Source organism: Oryctolagus cuniculus, chromosome 19 (assembly GCF_051225735.1).
Source record: "Oryctolagus cuniculus isolate XC-2025 breed Fujian yellow rabbit chromosome 19, ASM5122573v1, whole genome shotgun sequence".
In the NCBI taxonomy this organism is placed as follows: domain Eukaryota; kingdom Metazoa; phylum Chordata; class Mammalia; order Lagomorpha; family Leporidae; genus Oryctolagus; species Oryctolagus cuniculus.
The window spans coordinates 29,108,100-29,128,518 of NC_142885.1; the positions used below are offsets into that span (position 1 = coordinate 29,108,100).

A 20,419-nucleotide genomic window follows, 5' to 3' on the forward strand; every position below is an offset into this window, starting at 1 on the left:
TTATCTTTACAAAATCATATCATCTGTAGTATTTTAAGGCATATTTTACAAGCTTTATAATGAGTTTTTATAATTAAATACTCATTGGGGGTTCATAAGAAATGATTTGGGGTAGCTATTGCTAAATGATGTGTCCCTCAATATGCATGTGTTGAAATGTAATACTCAATGTGTTGTTATTTAGGAGCAGGGGTGCTGGGAGGTGACTGGATCATGAGGGCAGATCTTCTGAGAATGCTATCACTGCCCTTATTTTTTTAAAAAAAGGTTTTATTTACTTATTTGAGAAGCAGAGTTACAGACAGAGAGAAGAAGGAACAGAGAGAAAAGACTTCCATCTGCTGGTTCACTCCCCAATTGGCCACCATGGCCAGAGCTAAGCCAATCAGAAACCAGGAACCAGTGTATTCCAGGTCTCCCACATGGGTACAGGGGTCCAAGGGCTTGGGCCATCTTCCACTGGCACTGGTTTCCCAGGCCGCAGCAGAGAGTTGGATCAGAAGTGGAGCATTTGGTACTCAAACCCATGCCAATGTGGGATGCCTACCTGAAGGTGGCTTTACCCACTACGCCACAGCACCCTTTTAAGAATGGCTTGATGGAGCAGCTTGTTTACCCCTTTGCAATTCTGCCACATGAGGGCACACAGACATTAGCGAGCAAAGCTTCACCAGACACCAAGTCCCCTAACACTGTGATCTTGGACTTAACAGCCTCCAAAAGAGTGAGTAATAAATTCCTGTTGTTTACAAACTTCTCAGTGTAATGCGTTTTCTTACAGCATCCCAACTCGACTAAATGGAGTAAATAATCAGAAAAGTTTAGAAATGGGTGGGCATGAGGCACAGCAGGTTAATCTGACATTTGGGATGTCAGCATCCTGCATCAACCTGCCTGGTATGAGTCCCAGGTCCTCCATGTCCAATTCAGTTTCCTGGTAATTTACCTGGGAGGCAACAAACAATGGCCCAACATTCCTGCCACCGACATTGTAGACAGAGATGTAGTTCCTGGCTCCTGGCTTCTGCCTGGCCCAGTCCTGGCTTTTGGGGGCATTTGAGGAGTAAGTCAGCAGGTAGAAGATCTCTCTTTGTGCCTCTTTCACTCTGTTGGCAAATGAATACATAAACCTTATGAAAAACATTGATGACATGACTTTGGTAAATGTTTCATCAAGTAAGAAGTTTAAGAATAAAACATGGGGCTGGCACTGTGGTATCACATACAAGCTCTGGTTCAAATCCTGGCTGTTCTACCTCTGATACAGCTCCCTGCTAATGCATCTAGGATAGTAGCAGAGGATGGCCCAAGTGCTTGGGCCTCTGCACCCTTGTGGGTGACCCAGAAGAAGCTCTTGGCTCCTGGTTTCATCGTGGATGAACCCTGGCTGTTGTGGCCATTTGTGGAGTGAAGTGAGCAGACGGAAGATCTCTTTCCTTCTCTCTCTCCTTCTCTCTGTATGTAACTGTGCCTTCCAAGAAAATGAAGTAAATCTTTAAAAAATGTGAAAATGTATAGTACTGTATTCAGTTAGAGTGGTGAGAGTGGATGTCCTTGTGTTGTTACAGATTTTGACAAAATGCGTTCATCTTCTCCTCATTCACTATAATATTGGCTGATTCTTTGTCAAGTATCACATTTATGTTTTTGAGGCATGTTCCTTCTATGCCTAATTTGTGGAGGTTTTTTTTTTTATGCCATGAAAGGGTAATGAATCATATCAAATGCTTTCTCTGCATCTAATGAGAGTATGGTTTTTATTCTTTTATTATGTTGATTAATTTATGATATTTATTGTTTTGAAAATATGGGACCACCATGGCATTTCTGGGATCAATTCCGATTGATAGTTATGTATGAGTTTTTTGATGTTTTCAATTGTTTATTTAGTACTCTGTTGAGAATCTTTTTATCTATGTTCTTCAAGAATATACGCCTGTAGTATTCTTTCCATTTTGTGTCTTGGTTTGTTTTTGGCATCAAAGGGATGTTGGCCTCCTAAAAAGTGTTTGACAGTGTTCCATCCTGTTCAGTGTTTCCAAATAGTCTGAAGATTGTTGGAGTTTATCTTTAAATGTTTTGTAGAATTGGGTAGTAAAGCCATCAAGTCATGGGTTTTTTATTGATGGAAGAATTTTGCTTACTGCTACAATGCCATTACTTTTTGTGAGTCTGTTAGATTGTCTTTATCTTCTGGATTAAATTTGGTAAGTTACTTGTATTGAAAAACTTCTCCATTTTTCTCAGTTTTCCAGTTTATTAGCATATAGTATTGAATGGCAGTTTCTTTTGAAGCCTTGTATTTCAGTAGTGTTGATTATACTGTCTGCTTTTTCATCTAATCTTATTTATTTGAGGTTTTGAGGTTTTTTTCTCTTTTTTTCTTTGTCATTCTTGTTAGAGACTGATTTAGTTTTTAAAAATTTTATGTGAGGTAAACAAATTTCATGTACTTGCCATATACATATTCAGGAACGTATTGATTCTTCACACCCAACGCTTCCTCTAGCCCATGCTTCCATACTTCTTCCTCTTCCCTCTCCTGTTTCCACTGTTAATTCTAATAGAAAAATATTTTCAGGTAACTTTATACTCATAATAGTCACTATTCACTAAGTAAAAAGTTCAACAAATAGTATGAAGAAAATAAATTGTTCCTCAAAGTGAGACAAGGCTTGTAAAAGAAAGCATCATATCTCAAAATACTCATTTTATTCCTACACATTATTACCTGTTAAATACTCTCTTAGTCACCGCAGATCAGGGACAACATGTGGGATTTGTCTTTTGGGGACTAGCTTATTTCACTAAGTATAATGTTTTCTAGTTATATCCATTTTGTTGCAAAAGACTTCATTGCATTTTTTCCTGCTGAATAGCATTCCATAGTGTATATATACCACAGTTACTTTTTTTCAAGATTTATTTTTCTGAGAGGCAGAGTTGAGAGAGGGAGAGATAGAGAACAAGAGGTCTTCCATCTGAGAATGAGAGGTCTTCCTTCTGGTTCACTCTCTAAATGGATGCAATGGGTAGAACTGGGCTGATGTGAAGCCAGGAGTCAGCAGCTTCTTCTGGGTTTTCCACACAGGTGCAAGGGCCCAAGGATTTGGGCCATCTTCTACTGTTTTCCTAGGCCTTCATCAGGGAGCATCCAGGCTTCGAACAGGCACAACTATGGGATGCTGGTGCATCAAGTAGGAGGCTTAACCCACTTTGTGCTGGCCTCCATAATTTCTTTATCTAATCGTCATTTGATAGACATCTGGGTTGATTCCATATCTTAGCTGTTGTGAATTGAGCAGCCATAAACATGTGGGTACAGATAACTCTTTCATCTGCTGATTTCAATTTGTTTAGGTAAATTCCCATGAGTGGCATTGCTGGTTCATATGATTCATCTATTTTCAGCCTTTTGAGGTGTCTCCATACTGTCTTCCACAATGGCTTCACCAGATTACATTCCCAATGGATTAGGGTACTGTATTATTATTATATTATTATTATGTGTTATTAATATTAATAATATTAATATTATAATTATATTAATAATTGAGAGGAAGAGTTACAGACAGTGAGAGTGAGAGACAGAGAGAAAAGTGTTCCATCCAATGGTTCACCCTCCAAATGGCTGCAACGGCCAGAGCTGCACTGATCCAAAGCCAGGAGCCAGGTGCCTCTTCCTGGACTCCCATATGGGTGCAGAGGCCCAAGCACTTGGGCCATCCTTCATTGCTTTTCCAGGCCACAGCAGAGAGCTGGACTGGAAAAGGAGCAACTGGGATTAGACTCGGTGCCCATATGGGATGCCAGCACCGTAGGAGGAGGATTCACCACGTGCACCACAGCACAGGTCTGTCCCTAGGGTACTGTTTTGCCACATCCTTTCCGGCATTTTTTGTTTGTTGATTTTCTGTATGTGAACCATTCTGACTGTGGTGAGGTGAAACTTCATTGTGGTTTTGTTTTGCATTTCCCTAATGGCTAGTGATCCTGAGCATTTTTCATGTGTCTGTTGTCCATTTGAATTTCCTTTCTTGAAGAATTTCTGTTCAAGTCTGTTGCCCATTCTTAGCTGCATAGTTTGTTTTGTTGTTGTTGAGTTTCTTGAGCACTTTATACATGCTGGAAATTAACACTTTATCAGTTACATAGTTTGCAAATATTTTCTCTCACTTTGCTGAGTTTTTGTTTACAGTGCAAAAGCTTCTCAGCTTCATGTAATCCCATTTGTGTGTTTTTGCTTTTGTTGTCTGTGCTTCTGGGTTCCAAGAAGTCTGCACATGGCAATGTCTTGCATCATTTCCACAATGTTCTCTAAGAATTTGATGGTATTGGGTTGTACATTTGGGTCCTTGATCCTTTTTGAGTAGATTTTTGTATCAGAATAAGGTAAGTTTTTATTTTCATACTTCTGCATGGGAGATCCACCTTTTATGCATCATTTTTTGAAGAGACTGACTTTGTCACATGGTTGGATTTTTATTATTTGTAGATGTGTGGATTGAGTTTTGGAGTTTCTATTGTGTTCCATTGGTCCACATGTGTAGTTTTTGCCAGTATCAGGCTGTTTTGATTGTAACTGTCCTGAAGTATGTCTTGAATTCTGGTATTGTGATGCTTCTGGCTTTGAAGTTTCCATCAGCTATTCTGGGTCTCTTGTGTTTCCATTTGAATTTTAGCATCTTTTTCCCCTAGATCTGTAAAGAATGTAATTGGCATTTTAATTGGGATCACGTTAATCTGTAAATTGCTTTTGGTACTATGGACATTTTGACAATATTGATTATTTTAGTCCTTGAACATTAAAGATTTTTCCATTTTCTGTGGCTTTTGTTCCTTTCACTAATGTTTGCTAATTTTCATATTAGATATCTTTGGCATCCTTGTTTAAATTGATTCCATGGTATTTAATTTTTTATAGCAATTGTGAATGGGATTGCTCTTAGAAGTTCTTTCCCAGCCATGGCTTTTTATATATAGACTATTGATTTTTGTGTTACTTTTATATCTTGCCACTTCAGCAAACTCTTTTTATGAATTCTAGTAGTCTCTCCGTAGAGACTTTTATTTCCCCTATGTATAGAATCCTGTCATCTGCAAGTAAGGGTAATTTGACTCCCTCCTTCCCAGTTTGTATCCTTTGATTTCTTTTTCTTGCCTAATAGGTCTGGCTAAAACTTCCAGGTCTATATTGAATAGCAAGGGCACAAGTTGTCATCCTTGTCTGATTCCAGCTCTTCACGGGAATGCTTCCAACATTTCCCCATTCATAAAATGCTGTCTATAGGTTTGTCATAAATTGCCTTGATTATGTTGAGCAATGTTCTTACTATACTCAGTATAGTTTTCATTATGAAAGGATGTTGTATTTCATCAAATGCTTTTTCTGCATCTATTGAAATAAGCCTATGGTTTATTTGAAAGTTTTATTTATTTATTTGTGAGGCAGAATTATAGACGGAGTAGGAGAGACAGACTTTTTAATTGGTTGGCATACAGTCCTTTGTATTAGCTCCTGATGGGTAAATCTTTCAATCATCTGTAGTATCTGTTGTTCCCTTTCATTTTTCATCTCTGACTTTACTGATTGGGGTCTTCTTTTTTTTTAAAGATATTTGGGCCAAGAGTGTATAAATTTTTTAAGCAAGTTCTTCATTTCACTGATTTTCATATTCTTTTTTGCTTTCAATTTTGTTTATTTCTCCTCTAATTTTAATTATCTCTTTCCTCTTGATAATTTTGCAATGGATATCATTTGTTTTTCAAGGGCACTACATTGGTGGCTCACTTATTTGATGCTTTTCCAATTTCTTGATATAGGCACCAATTTCTCTAAACTTTCCATTTAATACTCTTTTTCCGTATGTCATAAGTTTTGATATGTTTTACTGTCATCTTTAATCGTTTCCATCTTTTTAAAATTTTTTCTATAACTCACAGTTCATTCAGGAGCATGTTCAGTCTCCATGTGGTTGTATATGTTCTTGATGTTCTTGGTGTGGTCATTCGCCCCTTCATTCCATGTGGTCGTGGAAGATGCATGGTATGATTTACATATTTTTTGAATTAGCTGAGACTTATGGCCTACCTTATTGTATATCCTGGAGGGTGGCTCAAGGCCTTAGTTCCTGTCAAACCATGTGGGAGACGTGGATGAAGATCCCACTTCTCAGCTTTAGTCCCATCTTGAGGGCATTTGGGGAGTGACTCAGTAGATGAGAATTGTCTCTTGCTATCTCACTCATCATGAATTATTAAAAATTTTACCTCTCTTTTTACCTAGAAACTTTTGATTTAAAGTATTCAAACTTGATGTATTTCATATATACAAATTTAAAAGCACTGAATATTCCCACTCTAACCTCCCTGCCTCCTACTCACCCACCCAAACATGCTCCCATCCCTCTTCATTTTTTTGTAGAGTTATTTATTTGAAAGTCAGAGTTACACAGAGAGAGGAGAGGTGGGGGGGCAGAGAGAGACAGAGACAGAGAGAGAGGTCTCCCATCCGATGGTTCACTCCCCAGTTGGCCACAATGGCCAGAGCTGTGCTGATCTGAAGCCAGGAGCCAGGAGCTTCCTCTTTGTCTCCCACATGGGTGCAGGGGCCCAAGGACCTGGGCCATCCTCCACTGCATTCCCAGGCCATAGCAGAGAGCTGGATCGCAACCGGAGAATCTGGTTCTCAAACTGGCCCCCATATGGGATGCCGGTGCTCCAGGCCAGGGCGTTAACCTGCTGCGCCACAGCACCAGCCTCAGCTCCTATCCCTCTTCATCCCCCATCCACTATTCCCATTCTTATTTTATAGAGAAATCTATTTTCAATTATTTTATACTCATAATATAAACCCTACACTAAGTAAAGAATTCAACAAACAGTCAAAAGAATTGAAAAAAAAAAAATCCGTTCCTAAACAGGCAAGACATGGTTTGTTTAAAATTATTATATCCGCAAGACGAGTTGCTTAAAATCAATATATGTCAAAGTGTCAATATAACTTCTATAGATCACCTTTTTAGGTACTCTGTTACCACAGATCAGGGAGAATATACAGTATTTGTCTTTTTTGGAAAGGCTTATTTTACAAAGTGTAAGGTTTTACAGTTGCATCCATTTTTTTTTTTTTTTGCAAACAACAGGCCTTTTTTGTTTTTTTTTTTTTTGTATCAGAATAGGTTACCTACCTAGAGCACACTTGAGATCAACACAGGCCCGCTATTCTAGCCTGGAGACAAGACAGCTGTCACCCACGTTTTTACGCTGCCTGGACGCTTCTGGTGCTGCTGTGCTTGCTGGGAGGGAGAGGAGGGTCTTAGATGGCTGGCGCTTGCGCAGTCGGCCTGGTGGAGAGCAAGAAGATGTATCCGGCGGTGGCGGCATGTTGTCGGCTGCAGGAGTTGTCGGCTGATGGCGGCGTTTTCGGCAGAGGTACAGGCCCGGAGAGTGCAGGAGTGAAGGTGAGTTTTTCTTATGAAACAATGAGAGGCCTGGGACCTCGAGGGCGGGGTGTGTTCGTGGCTCCTCGGAGCAGTGTAGACACTCAGGTCCTCAGGCTGGGCGGTCGTGGGGGCGGGCGGTGGCTTAGCTGTGGGAAGTGGAGAAGCGGGTGGCTGGGCTTGCGCTGGAGGACAAGACTGCGGGTTACAAGGTATGTTTATTTGTAACCTGTGACTTATTTATTTCGTCAGTTCTAGCAGTGTTTTTGGTGGGTGTTTTAGTTTTCATTGATTTCTATGATTGTTTTTAGGATGTCTCTATCTTCTGGAATTAATCTTAGTAGGTTACGTGTACTTGTTATCCAGGAATTTCTGCCTGTCTTCCTGGTTTTCCAGTTTGTTAGCATATGGTACTGAAAAGCTATTTCTTTGAAACCTTGTGTTTCAGTGATGTTGGTTGTGATGTCTGCTTTTTTGTCTGTAATTTTATTTACTGGAGTTTTTATCGTTTTTGTTAGTCTGGCTAGGAGATTATGTACTTTTTTAAAAAATTTTTTGACAGGCAGAGTGGACAGTGAGAGAGAGAAACAGAGGGAAAGGTCTTCCTTTGCCGTTGGTTCACCCTCCAATGGCTACTGCGGCCGCGCGCGCTGCAGCCGGCACACCGCCCTGATCCGATGGCAGGAGCCAGGTACTTCTCCTGGTCTCCCATGGGGTACAGGGCCCAAGCACTTGGGCCATCCTCCACTTCACTCCCAGGCCACAGCAGAGAGCTGACCTGGAAGAATGGTAACCTGGACAGAATGCGGCACCCCGACTGGGACTAGAACCCGGTGTGCCAGCGCCACAAGGCAGAGGATTAGCATAGTGAGCTGCGGCACCGGCAGGATTATGTACTTTTAAAAATTTTATATTAGGTATGTAAATTTCATGTATTTCTTATATACAGATTCAGAACATACATACTGGTACTTCTTTCACGCTACCATCTCTCAAACCTACACTCCTAGCCTTCTTCTTCCTCCTTCTCTTGTTTCTACTCTTAATTCTTCTAATTATCTATTTTCAGTTAACTGCATATACATATGATATGGTAACTGTATTCAACCGGAGTATGAAGAAAAAAGCACTGTTCTTTAAAAGTGAGATAAGAACTATAGGAAACCATCTTATCGCAGAATGTCATTTTGTCTCCTACACATTACATTTAGGTACTCTATTAGTTACCGCAAATTAGGGAAAAAATACGTTATTTGTCCTTTTGGGACTGGCTTATTTCACTGAATATACTGGTTTCCAGTTACATCCATTTTGTTGCTAAAGACAGCATTTCTGTGTTCCCCAATGGTGATATTCCATAGTGTATATATGCCATAATTTCCTTATCCAGTCATCAGTTCATGGACACCAGGTTTGATTCCATATCTTAACTGTTGTGAACTGAGCTGCACTAAAGGTGGAGGTACTGATAACCCTTTCAAATCTGCTGAGTTCATTTCCTAGGGGTAAATCCCAAGGGGAGGGATTGCTGAGTCGTATGGTAGATACATTTTCAGCTTTCTGAGGTATTCCCATACTGTCTTCTGCAATGGCTTTACCAGTCTACATTCCCACCAAACAGTGAGTGGATCAGGGTAACATATTCCCCAGGCCGGCACTGTGGCTCGCTAGGCTAATCCTCCACCTGTGGCGCTGGCACACCGGGTTCTAGTCCCGGTCGGGGCGCCGGATTCTTCCCCGGTTGCGCCTCTTCCAGGCCAGCTCTCTGCTATGGCCAGGGAGTGCAGTGGAGGATGGCCCAAGTGCTTGGGCCCTGCACCCCATGGGAGACCAGGAAAAGTACCTGGCTCCTGCCATCGGATCAGCGCAGTGTGCTGGCCGCAGCACGTGCGGCCGCGGCAGCCATTGGAGGGTGAACCAACGGCAAAGGAAGACCTTTCTCTCTGTCTCTCTCTCTCACTGTCCACTCTGCCTGTCAAAAAAAAATATTCCCCAAATCTTCAGCAGCAGTTATCATTTTTTGATTTCTGTATGAGAGCCATTCTGACTGTGGTCTGGTGAAACCTCATTGCCATTTTGTTTTGCATTTCCTTGATGGCTAGTGATCCTCAGCATTTTTTCATGTGTCTGTTGGCCATATGGATTTCCTTTCTTTTTTTATAGTTAATATGTTCCATTTAATGTGTTATGTTGGAGTCTTTTATGTGAAATTACAGTCACCCAGTACTAGTTGCTTTTCATGCTTGTTTGTTGAATAAAACTCATCAGGGAAAGCATCCATGCCAGAGTAGAACATAAAGAATTATAAAACAGTCACCCTGGAGAATATGGATTTCCTTTCTTGAAACATGCCTGTTCATGTCCTTTGCCCATTCTTAACTGGATTTTTTGGTTTGTTGTTGAGCTCTTTGTAGTTTGTGGATATTAATCTTTGATCAGTTTCATAGTGTGCAGACCATTTTCACCCATTCTTTCAGTTGCCTCTTCACATTGCTGAGTGTTTCTTTTGCAGCACAGAAGCTTTTCATCTTGAGGGAATCACATTTGTCTGTTTCTGTTTCTGCTTTTATTGCTTGTGCTTCTGCTGTCTTTTCCCAGAAATCTTTGCCTATGCCAGTGTCTTTCAGTTTTCCCCAATATTCTCTAGTAATTTGATGAGATTGGGTTTAGATTTTGTTCCCTGAACTATTTTTAGTTTCTTTTTTAATAAGGTGTATAGTATGGAACTTCTTTCATGGTTCTGCATATAGAGGTCCAGTTTTCTGAGGACCATTTTTTGAAGAAACTGTCCTTTGCAATTGGAATTAACCTTTAGCTCGTTCTTCCAAGATAAATTGACTGTAGATGTGTGCAATGATTTCTGGAGTTTCTTCTTTGTTCCATTGTTCTATATGTCAATTTTTTAACTATACCAGTTGTTTTGATTGTAACTGCCCTGTTCTGTGTCTTGCAATCTGTTATTGTGATGATTCAAGTTTTGTTTATGTTGTATAAGATTGCGTTCACTCTTCGGATGTTCTGTGTTTCCATATGAATTTTAGCATTGTCTTCTCTCCATCTGGACAAAATGTCATTTGACCTTTCTTTGGGATCCCATTGTGTCTCTAAATTGCTTATGGTAGAATTGAAATTTTCATCACGTAAATTATACCAATGAATGAACTTGGAAGATTTTTCCACTTTTTAGTATCTTCTTCCATTTCTTTAATGTTTATTAATTTTCATTGTAGACATCTTCATGGATATGAAACTGGACGCAGAGTTGACGCTGAAGTTCAGCTGCCGAGTCATCTTCCATTTCTAGAGACTGCTCGATTTCCTGCTAAACACACTTGGGGCTTCTTCCTGGAGAGGAGCAACTGGTGAGCAGACATGACCACCTCATGTTTGCATCAGCCTTGGGGCCCAAGGGAAAGAGTAGGGAAGGGACACCACTTTCCCTGCGGCTGGGCGGGTCATGTGGACAGTGAAGTTGACTTTCATCCCGTGACAGGGAGGATCAAATGGAGTAGCCCCAGAGGTTGAGGTAAAAGAAATGTGGGGGCCAGCGGGGTAGAGGAGAGTTAGGTGCAATGAAGATGAGGGCACTTGGATGTTGGGGAATGAGTTCCCCCTAGTTTTGCAGTGAATCAGGTGTCAAAGAATGTGGTAAGAGGAGGAATATTGGGGCATCCAGGCAATGAGAGGGAGACCTGGGAGGAGAAGTGTGTGCTGTTGCCTCAGAGTACAAAACACCAAAAGTCTGTTTTTGAGGGATATGGAAATAAAAGTTTGGGTTTTAGAATTCATGGTTAAGGATGACAAGATTGCAAGGAATCTCTGCTGGGGGGGGCTGATAAGGGTAAATGCCACAGAAGAACTTGGGACATGCAAGGCACTTGGGAGTTGGGGGCTGAAATGAGGTAATTTCTTTATGTCATCATCTTTTGATAGATAGGGGAAATGGAAGGATTATATAGAGGAAGTCAGGTGACTTTCAGCAGAATTGTAACATGAAGGAGGGTTAGGTCAACTTATAAGAACTAGTGGAGTATCAGAGTGTTAGACCCGGGAGAGGGTCTGGGGAGCAACCTTAGGAAAAGTGAGGGAAGGGAAATGGGTGGACTGGTAGAGGGAAGTTCAGAAGGGATGGGGAATGGATGCTGAGTTAATCAGGGAATTCAGATAGCATCTGCAGAACACTGCGAGATGGAGAAGATGTTATCTGAAAGAAAACTGGGTTGAGGCCGGCGCCGCGGCTCACTAGGCTAATCCTCCGCCTAGCGGCGCTGGCACACCGGGTTCTAGTCCCGGTCGGGGCGCCGGATTCTGTCCCAGTTGCCCCTCTTCCAGGCCAGCCCTCTGCTGTGGCCAGGGAGTGCAGTGGAGGATGGCCCAGGTGCTTGGGCCCTGCACCCCATGGGAGACCAGGAAAAGCACCTGGCTCCTGGCTCCTGCCATCGGATCAGCACGGTGCACCGGCCGCAGCGCACCGGCCGCGGCAGCCATTGGAGGGTGAACCAACGGCAAAAGGAAGACCTTTCTCTCTGTCTCTCTCTCTCACTGTCCACTCTGCCTGTCAAAAATTAAAAAAAAAAAAAGAAAACTGGGTTGATAAGGGGCTTGGAAACATGGAGACCCTTTCTTAGGCTGGGAATGATTTTTGTGGCTTGTAGTCTACTTGTAGACGTCAGAATTCGGAAGAGGACTCTCTCTTGATAAACGTGTGCTTCTTGGCTTTTGAATGTGTCTGTTATTCGCTCACATTCGTTCTTGTTATTTATCTAATACTGAATGCTTCTTGAACATCCTTGAGAAAGTTTGTGGAAAGAGGGTGATTGTCGTGATGGGTGTTTTTCATATCCTTCTAGGCAGCTCTGCTTGAAAGCTGCTGCTTTCATGATGTTTTTGTTCTTATTATTTTGGGGTGCTAGGGATGGCTTGAGTCCTAAAGGATTTAAACAGAAAGAGTACGGTATGAGCTCTTGGAATAGCTTCCCAATTTGTTGGAATTCAAACTTCATGATACTTCCTATTCTACAACTGCTTTTTTTTGCCAACTCAGATATTTCCAGTTGCTTTTAGAGTCCCTAAACTGTGTCTCTGTGTCAGACTGTGACATTTATTAGGAAGGCGCATTCTTCCTTAAGTGTTACTTAAATGATGTGTCATTCTTTACAATGCAGTGTTATTTGGTATTTTTGAGTAATATATGTTCAGAATTATATAGCTTACTCTTTTTTAATGATTTATTTTATTTATTTGAAAGACAGAATTACAGAGAGAGGTAGAGACAGAGAGAGGTCTTGCATCTGCTGGTTCACTCCACAGATGGCTGCAACGGCCGGAGCTGGGCCAATCTGAAGCCAGGAGCCAGGAGCTTCTTCCAGATCTCCCACATGCATGCAGGGGCCCAAGGAGTTGGGCCATCTTCTACTGCTTTCCCAGGCCATAACAGAGAGCTGGATTGGAAGAGGAGCAGCTGGGACTAGAAGCAGTGCACATATGGAATGCCAGTGCGTTAGCCATGACTTTAACCTGCTGCGCCGGCCTCTGTATCTTACTCTTACTTTTAGATTATTTCTATAGAAACATTTTCATACTTATATTTTCATAAAGTCCTAGAATTTTCCACATACACAATGTTACTAATGTGCAGGTTGTGTCTTTCGTTTTCTCTGTAGTGTGAGTACTTTTTTTTTTTCTATAAGTTTCCATTAAACATCGATATTGTGTCCATTGGATGCGTGTATATGTTTAGGGTCAAAAAATTCTTCAATATAATTTATAAACTAATTTAAAAATAAACCACATTCCCTTTTCTCTGCTTTCCTTCTAACATTGTCTCTCCCAGAGTCCCCTTCCATCCCTCCCTCCTTTCTTGCCTCATTTCCTTCTTTTTCCTTCCTTCCAGTTTCAGATAATATATTTTAAATTTATATTACAGTAATAAGGCTAATAAGTTTCAGAAGTAAGAACAGGTGTGCCGGTGCTGTGGTATCCCACAGGGGAGTCAGTTCAAGTCCTGTCTACTCCATCTCTCATCCAGCTCCATGCCAATGTGTGTCCTGTTGCCAGTGAGGAGTGTGCCTGTGCCTGGCGCTTTGACCCAGAAGTGCACCCGCAGGTGCCGCCACTTCTGCCCTCGATGCACTGGTGGGAGTCAGAGCCATGTCTGCTCCTTCCCAGAGCCTTGAGGAGCCGCCTTCAACGCTGGTGGCTGAACCTGAGGAGACCCAGGGCCCCCCCAGGCTCAGGCCGGGATCAGGTGAGGCTACGGCCTGAGGCGGCCGCATCAGTTTCCTTGGGCTTCTGGAAACTTCCAGACGCGGTCCTCTGCTTCAACCCCTACCTGAAGACTACACTTCGGGACTCAGTTCCTGTTCCTGAGGAACAGAAATGCTCTTTGTGTGGGGAGTTTGGCGCGGTGGCCTTCCTGTGATGGGGTAGTCGTGGCCTGGGGTGCAGAGCACGGGGAGGGGTGTGTGTAGGGTGTAGCTGGGATAGAAGGTGGAGGAGAGGAGAGGGTCAAAGGGGAAGCAGGAGGAGAGAGGAAGTGGGGAGAATGAAAGTGGAGAGGCGAGGGAGGGAGGGGAGAAACACATGTGGGGGAGAGGAAAGGAGGGGGAGAGTGACAGGAGTCCCAGGGCTTGTGTGTGGGAGGGGGATTGGGAGGGGAAGAACTTTCCCCAGGGCTCTGGGTCCATTTGGGGGGTTTTCTGTGCCTGGCCAGAAGTAGCCTTGGCTAGCTGTGTCTGTCGAAGAGGCCTTGACTGACAGCCTCTCTGCTCCGGGTTGTTCGGCAGCATAAGGGATGTGTGTAGGAACACGGGGACACGGGGCGCTTGAATTAATTGGCACATAATCCGGTGAATTTTCACAGACTGCACACACAGAGGAGAAAGCAGAAGCTTAGAGAAATGCCAAGAATCCCTCAGTGCCCTGTTCCAGCCTGCCCCAAGATTCTGACACCTCACAGTAAGTACTAGATATTTTATTCTATTTAAAGAATGGTTTGCAAAGCAGAGTTCTAGATGAGGCAGGGGGGGAGAGATCTTCAGGGTATGGGTTCACACTGCAGGTGGCTACAATGGCTGGTGGTGGGCCATGCCGAAGCTAAAGCCATGTACTTTATCTAGTACTCCAGTGTGGGTTCAGGAACCGACGTCCTCGGGCAACTTGAGTTTGTGTAACACACTACCTGTATATGTAAAGTGCTTATCCCTTTTATCACCATTTATTTGCTAAATACCGATATCATGTATAAGACTGTGAGCTTGTCCAGGGCAGGACTTTGTCTCTCTGCTTTCATTCCTATAGTCCCTGGTACACAGTTGGAATTCAGCTTATGCAGAACTAACAATGCACTCACTGTTGGATCTTGGGACAGGAACTGTTGGTTATAGAAAGGTCTGTTTACAGCAATAAAGGTAGGAGGGCCAAGAAGGGATGTTTAAGAGAATCAGCATTAATGAAGCACTTTCAGTGGTCAGGCTTCTTAATGTACCATTGTCTCATTTCTAAATAACAACACAAGGAGGGGAAGCAAGAGTTTTATTTAATTATACAACATTGTCCTGTCTAATCCTCTTCAAAACTCTGTGAGGAAGGTACCACTGATACCCTTTTAAATATGAGTTAAAGGAAGTGGGAACCAGCCCTAGGCCATATATAGATATCAGTGAAGTTCCAGTTTAAATCCTGCTGTGCTTGCCCCTCCTGGGCTGCAGGGTGTGGGCTAATGTGAGAGGTGAGTGTGTGAGGAGGGTCCTGGAGGTGCAGTGCAACTTGCCTGCTGGGAGTGTCTCTGCAGGGCCAAAAGCCTTGACCTTTCAGGGTTGCCTGGATTTCAGCTTGGGCTGTCTGGAGTTGAGATTCTGAGGGCAGGAGTGTGGTGGGTCTTGCCAGTTCCCGCCTTCCTTCTCTGAGCAAAAAAGTAGCTAAGATGAGGCTGAGGGCCCTGTGAGTCCCTGCCCCACAGGCAGGTGCAGTGGGGGCCTGGGCTGTGCTTGCTAGCACAGGTGCCTCTGCCACACTTGATCTTGTGGCGGTTGCAGTGATTAGTAAAGTGGGTTCTTTGCAGACCCCAGGGAAGTGGCATTTCTCAGCTTCCCAGTTCCACGCGTGGTATGATGGCATGCCCCTGAGGGATCAGTGGGAACTATGCACAGGCATCTAAAGATAGGAGAACATAGTGATTGTTAACTAGCCTCAGGCTGGCGGCTGTGCTGGGTTAGTGAGGAGTCCCCGGCCAACCCCCACAGCACCTTCAGGCAGAAGTGCTTTGTTCATCGCTGTGTTACTTTATTGCTTTCTGTCCCTGAGTTACAGCTACCCCGAATGGCTTAGAATTTTCTCAAGCATGTAATTAGAGGAGTGGCTGTGAATCTAGGAAACAGTTTGGTCTTACTAAGGTAATCATTAAAAGTCCCTGAAAAGCATTTGTAGGTCAATTTTTCACTAATTTTTGCTCACTGTTTCCTCCGGTTTGTTACTCCTCTTTGTGAATCGCCTCCCCGTACCTCCCCATGACATGGTCATCTTGGAATTCACTTTGGAAATGAAGAGCATGTCTACCTCTCTGGGTTCCACTTTGGTGAATGTCACAGGCAATCCCTTCTTTACCAGTTGGGCGGTTCCATGCATGGTATTTCATGAGCACATGAACATTTTGTCTTGCTGAAGGAGGCTTGTTGGCGTTTATCCAGTGAATACTGTGTATCAGTGGTTGTGAACCCTTCTTCCTCTGAGACCTTGGAACTAATTGGGGTGGTTCTGTGTGCCTGGTTAATGACGTTTCCCTCTTTGGTAACAAGGAGTGATACAGTTAGAAGCATACAGGCTTGGCTCTGTTCACACCAAGCATTTTTAAACAAACTAGCCTTTCTAAAAAGTCCAGCATGCAGACCCTCCCAGTGAGGGTTGTGTACGTGAGATGAGGTTCTCTTGGCTCTGGTGTTTTGAGATGTTTGGACCTCGTGTCATCTGAGGACATTGGCATCCAACCATCTGGCATCCAACCATCTCAACAACTAATGAAATTGATCATTTTAGCAAACTGTTCTTATTTATTCATTTGTTATCTTTAGAACTCAAAAGTTTGGAGCTTTGCTTTAGTTTCAAATGATGCTTACCTTATTTCTAAGTCTGACAAAATGCATACAGACTCTCTCATTGAAATCAGATGCAGTTTAAGGGTCTGTTTTATAAGCTGTTTGATAGAACAGGTCTGTTTGTGTCTTCAATGAATGAAGAAAGGTGAAAATATTAAAAGATATGACTGTCCTTTTTTTAAAAGTTTTCTTATTTCTTTGAACGGCAGAGTTAACAGAGAGAGGAGGAGAGACACACAGAGATCATCCAACTGCTGGTTCACTCCCCAAATGACCCCAATCGCCGGGATTGGGCCATGATAAAGCCAGGAGCTTCCTCTGGGTCTCCCATGTGGATGCTGGGGCCCAATCACTGGGGCCATCCTCTGCTGCTTTCCCAGGTGCATTAGCAGAGATCTGAATTTGAAAGTGAATTAGCCAGTGGGTCTCAAACCAGCACCCAAATGGGATGCCTCAGGCAGAGGCTTAACCTGTTGGGACACAATACCAGCCCCATGACAGTTTTTTATGTATGTCCATCAAAATCTATTTGAAACATGACAGCATGTTCACTTTCAGTTTTCAAAAAACCACATGCACAGAGGAACAAATGCACACACAGCACTGTAGCCAGGCAGCCACAGAGTGACACAGTCTCAAAGTCCCATGTGCACGCATGCAAGGCTGGCTGTGCTCGTTGGGTTTTCCAGCTTCCTGCGGAGGAGCAGTAATCCCCATAACTTAAGCCCAACCTCTTATTTCTTTGGGCTGGGGCAAGGGGATTCATGAGAACTAGATCAGAATGAATGCTAACTCACATTACTCATTAGCAGTTCTCTTTGGTGTATACCTTAGTTCCTTTATACCATTTTAAGGTGAACATTCACTAGCAGCACATGTGCAAAGTTGTGCAGCCAGCACTGGCATCTGATTCCAGAACTTTCTTCTCACTCCTCAACCCCCAAGATACATCGTCGGCTGTCACAGACAACTTGACAAAAGTAAGCTGAATCCAGGAACAAGAGCTTCTTTGGATATGACTACACTAAGTATCATGAGAGATTTGCCAGGAGTGATGGATTCACTGGTTTACAATATGCCTCATGGGAACCCAGGGAATGTTTTCTACTCTGAGATTAGAGGGCTGTCAGATCCAATTTAAGAGAGGTAATAGAATTACCTCTTAAAAACCTAGAATTATCCCAGCATGTAGGAGTAATACCTCCAAAAGGCTGTTTGTTATATGGAACTCCAGGCACAGGAAGAATGCTTTTGGTGAGAACTGTTGCTAGTCAGCTGGATTGTAACTTCTTAAAGGTTGTATCAAGTTCTATTGTAGACAAATAGATTGGTGAAAGTGCCTGTTAGATCAGAGAAATGTTTTATTATGCCAGAGACCGACCATCAAACATGCATCATTTTTATGGATGAAATAGATGTGATTGGTGGTCGTCGGTTTCCTGAGGGTACATCAGCTGACAAATTAAGAGAACTTTAATAGAGTTGCTAAATCAAATGGATGGGTTTGATACTCTGCATAGAGTTAAAATGACCATGGCTACAAACAGACCAGATACACTGGACCCGGTTTTGCTACGTCTGGGAAGATTGGACAGAAAAATACATATTGATTTACCACATGAACAAGCGAGGTTAGATATATTGAAAATCCACACAGCTCCCATTACAAAACATTATGAAATAGATTATGAAGCAAGCATGAACCTTTTAGATGGCTTTATTGGAGCAAACCTAAAGTATTTGTACTGAAGCTGGTATGTTTGCAATTCGTGCTGATCATAATTTTGTAGTACAGAAAGACTTCATGAAAGCCATCAGAAAAGTGGGTTATTCTGGTTGGCACCATGGTTCATTAGGCTAATCCTCCGCCTGCGGCACCGGCACCCCGGGTTCTAGTCCTGTTTGGGGCGCTGGATTCTGTCCCGGTTGCTCCTTTTCCAGTCCAGCTCTCTGCTGTGGCCCGGGAGTGCATTGGAAGATGGCCCGAGTCCTTGGGCCCTGCGCCCACATGGGAGACCAGGAGAGGCACCTGGCTCCTGCCTTTGGATCAACGTGGTGTTCGAGGCCGCAGTGGCCATTGTGGGGTGAACCTAAGGAAAAAGGAAGACCTTTTTCTCTGTCTCTCTCTCTCTCACTGTCCACTCTGCCTGTCAAAAAAAAGGTGGGTTATTCTAAGAAGCTAGAGTCTAAATTGGACTACAAACCCGTATAATTTACTGTCAGTTTTTTGATTTCTGCATGGCAGACATTGGCTTAATGTAAAAATAAAGCTAAGCAAACAATGTGTGTACTGGCAATGATCTCATTAAAAATAAGAGTAAAATATGTATGAGTAACATAAATTAGTATATAAGTCAGTGACTCCACTTTTAGGATGGGTACAGAAGAAATCGGTATGTTGTTCATGTATTTATTGCAGCAGAAATTAGAAAACAAGAATGTGTTGAAGCTTTTCATATTTGCTATGTGAACATTTTGTAAAACATTGAAAATGGTCTGGGAGTAGTACAAGAGAGTATTTCTTATGATTTATATCATTTGAGTATTAATTTAGATAGGCTATGGGAGGAAGTGAAACATCAGACCTTTGATATTTAAGATCCTCCATAATATGTTGCATTAATAGTCTTTTTTTGACAGGCAGAGTTAGACAGTGAGAGAAAGAGACAGAGAGAAAGGTCTTCCTTTACATTGGTTCACCCCGCAAATGGCTACTATGGCTGGCGCACTGCGCTGATGCGAAACCAGCAGCCAAGTACTTCCTCCTGGTCTCCCATGTGGGTGCAGGGCCCAAGCACTTGGGCCATCCTCCACTGCCTTTCCAGGCCACAGCAGAGAGCTGTTCTGGAAGAGGAGCAAGTGGGACAGCATCCGCTGCCCCAACTAGGACTAGATTGCCGGTGCCATAGGTGGAGGATTAGCCAAGTGAGCTGGGCGCCGTCCAATATTAATAGTTTTTCAAAACTGTTACTTAGGAACCCAAGAATCTGCACAATAAATTTGATTTCACCACCAAAATGTATCTTCAACCTGCCTATATCTGCCACCACTCTAAGCCAAGGCAAAGCTGAACTCTGTTCTTGCATGGCTCATAGAGCAAGTGCCTACATAAATTCTGTACCCTGGATGCCACAAATGCCTGGTTATAACCCCAACCGTAGCCCATCCCACCATAATTCTCTTGACTGAATTCAGTGACCTCTGAGCTGATTTCTTCTATCAGTAATCTTTTCCTCTGTAATATGTTTTCCACTCAGCATCCAAAGAAATCTTTCTATACAAATGTATTTTTAAAATTGTTTGAAAGGGAGGGAGCTGGTTGGGAATGGATAGGAGGGAGAGAGGAGAGAGGATGGAGGACAGAGGACAGAGGACAGAGGGGAGGGGAGAACAGAGGACAGAGGGGAGGGGAGAGGGAAGCAGGGAGAGGAAAAAGGGGAGGGAGGAGGGAAGAGGGGATAGTAGAGAGGGAGATTCTCCATCCACTGGTTTATTCTACAAATATAACCCTGTGACTTGACTCCTTGTGTGTGGCTGCCTACTTTGTGCTATCCTTGATGGATTCTTTGTACTTCTCTTCCTTCTCTCTTACTTGTGCATTACCTATCATTTCAGACCACATCTGAAATGCTTTGCTCCTTTTGGGCGCCCCATTTCTCTTGAGGTGATCTTACTGTTGTGGCTTCAACCAATGTTTCTATGAGACTACCTTCCAAAGTAGTGTCTCCATCATCAGCCTTCACCATGAGATCCAAATCTCCATTGCCACCTGCCTGTTAGAGACACACACTTGAGTGTCTTGTGGGTACCACAAACTTCCTCTTCCCTTTTTTTTTTATTTTTTATTTTTTAATTTTTTTAATTTTTTTATTTTTTACTTTATTT

At 42.9% G+C, this 20,419-nt stretch overlaps 1 protein-coding gene and 1 pseudogene; both read left to right on the forward strand.

Annotated features, from left to right (window-relative positions):
- LOC103346511 (glutamate receptor ionotropic, NMDA 2A) overlaps positions 1-20,419 on the forward strand; it is a 184,126-nt gene that overhangs the window by 61,897 nt on the left and 101,810 nt on the right.
- On the forward strand, positions 14,447-18,746 carry LOC127489816 (26S proteasome regulatory subunit 10B-like; annotated as a pseudogene).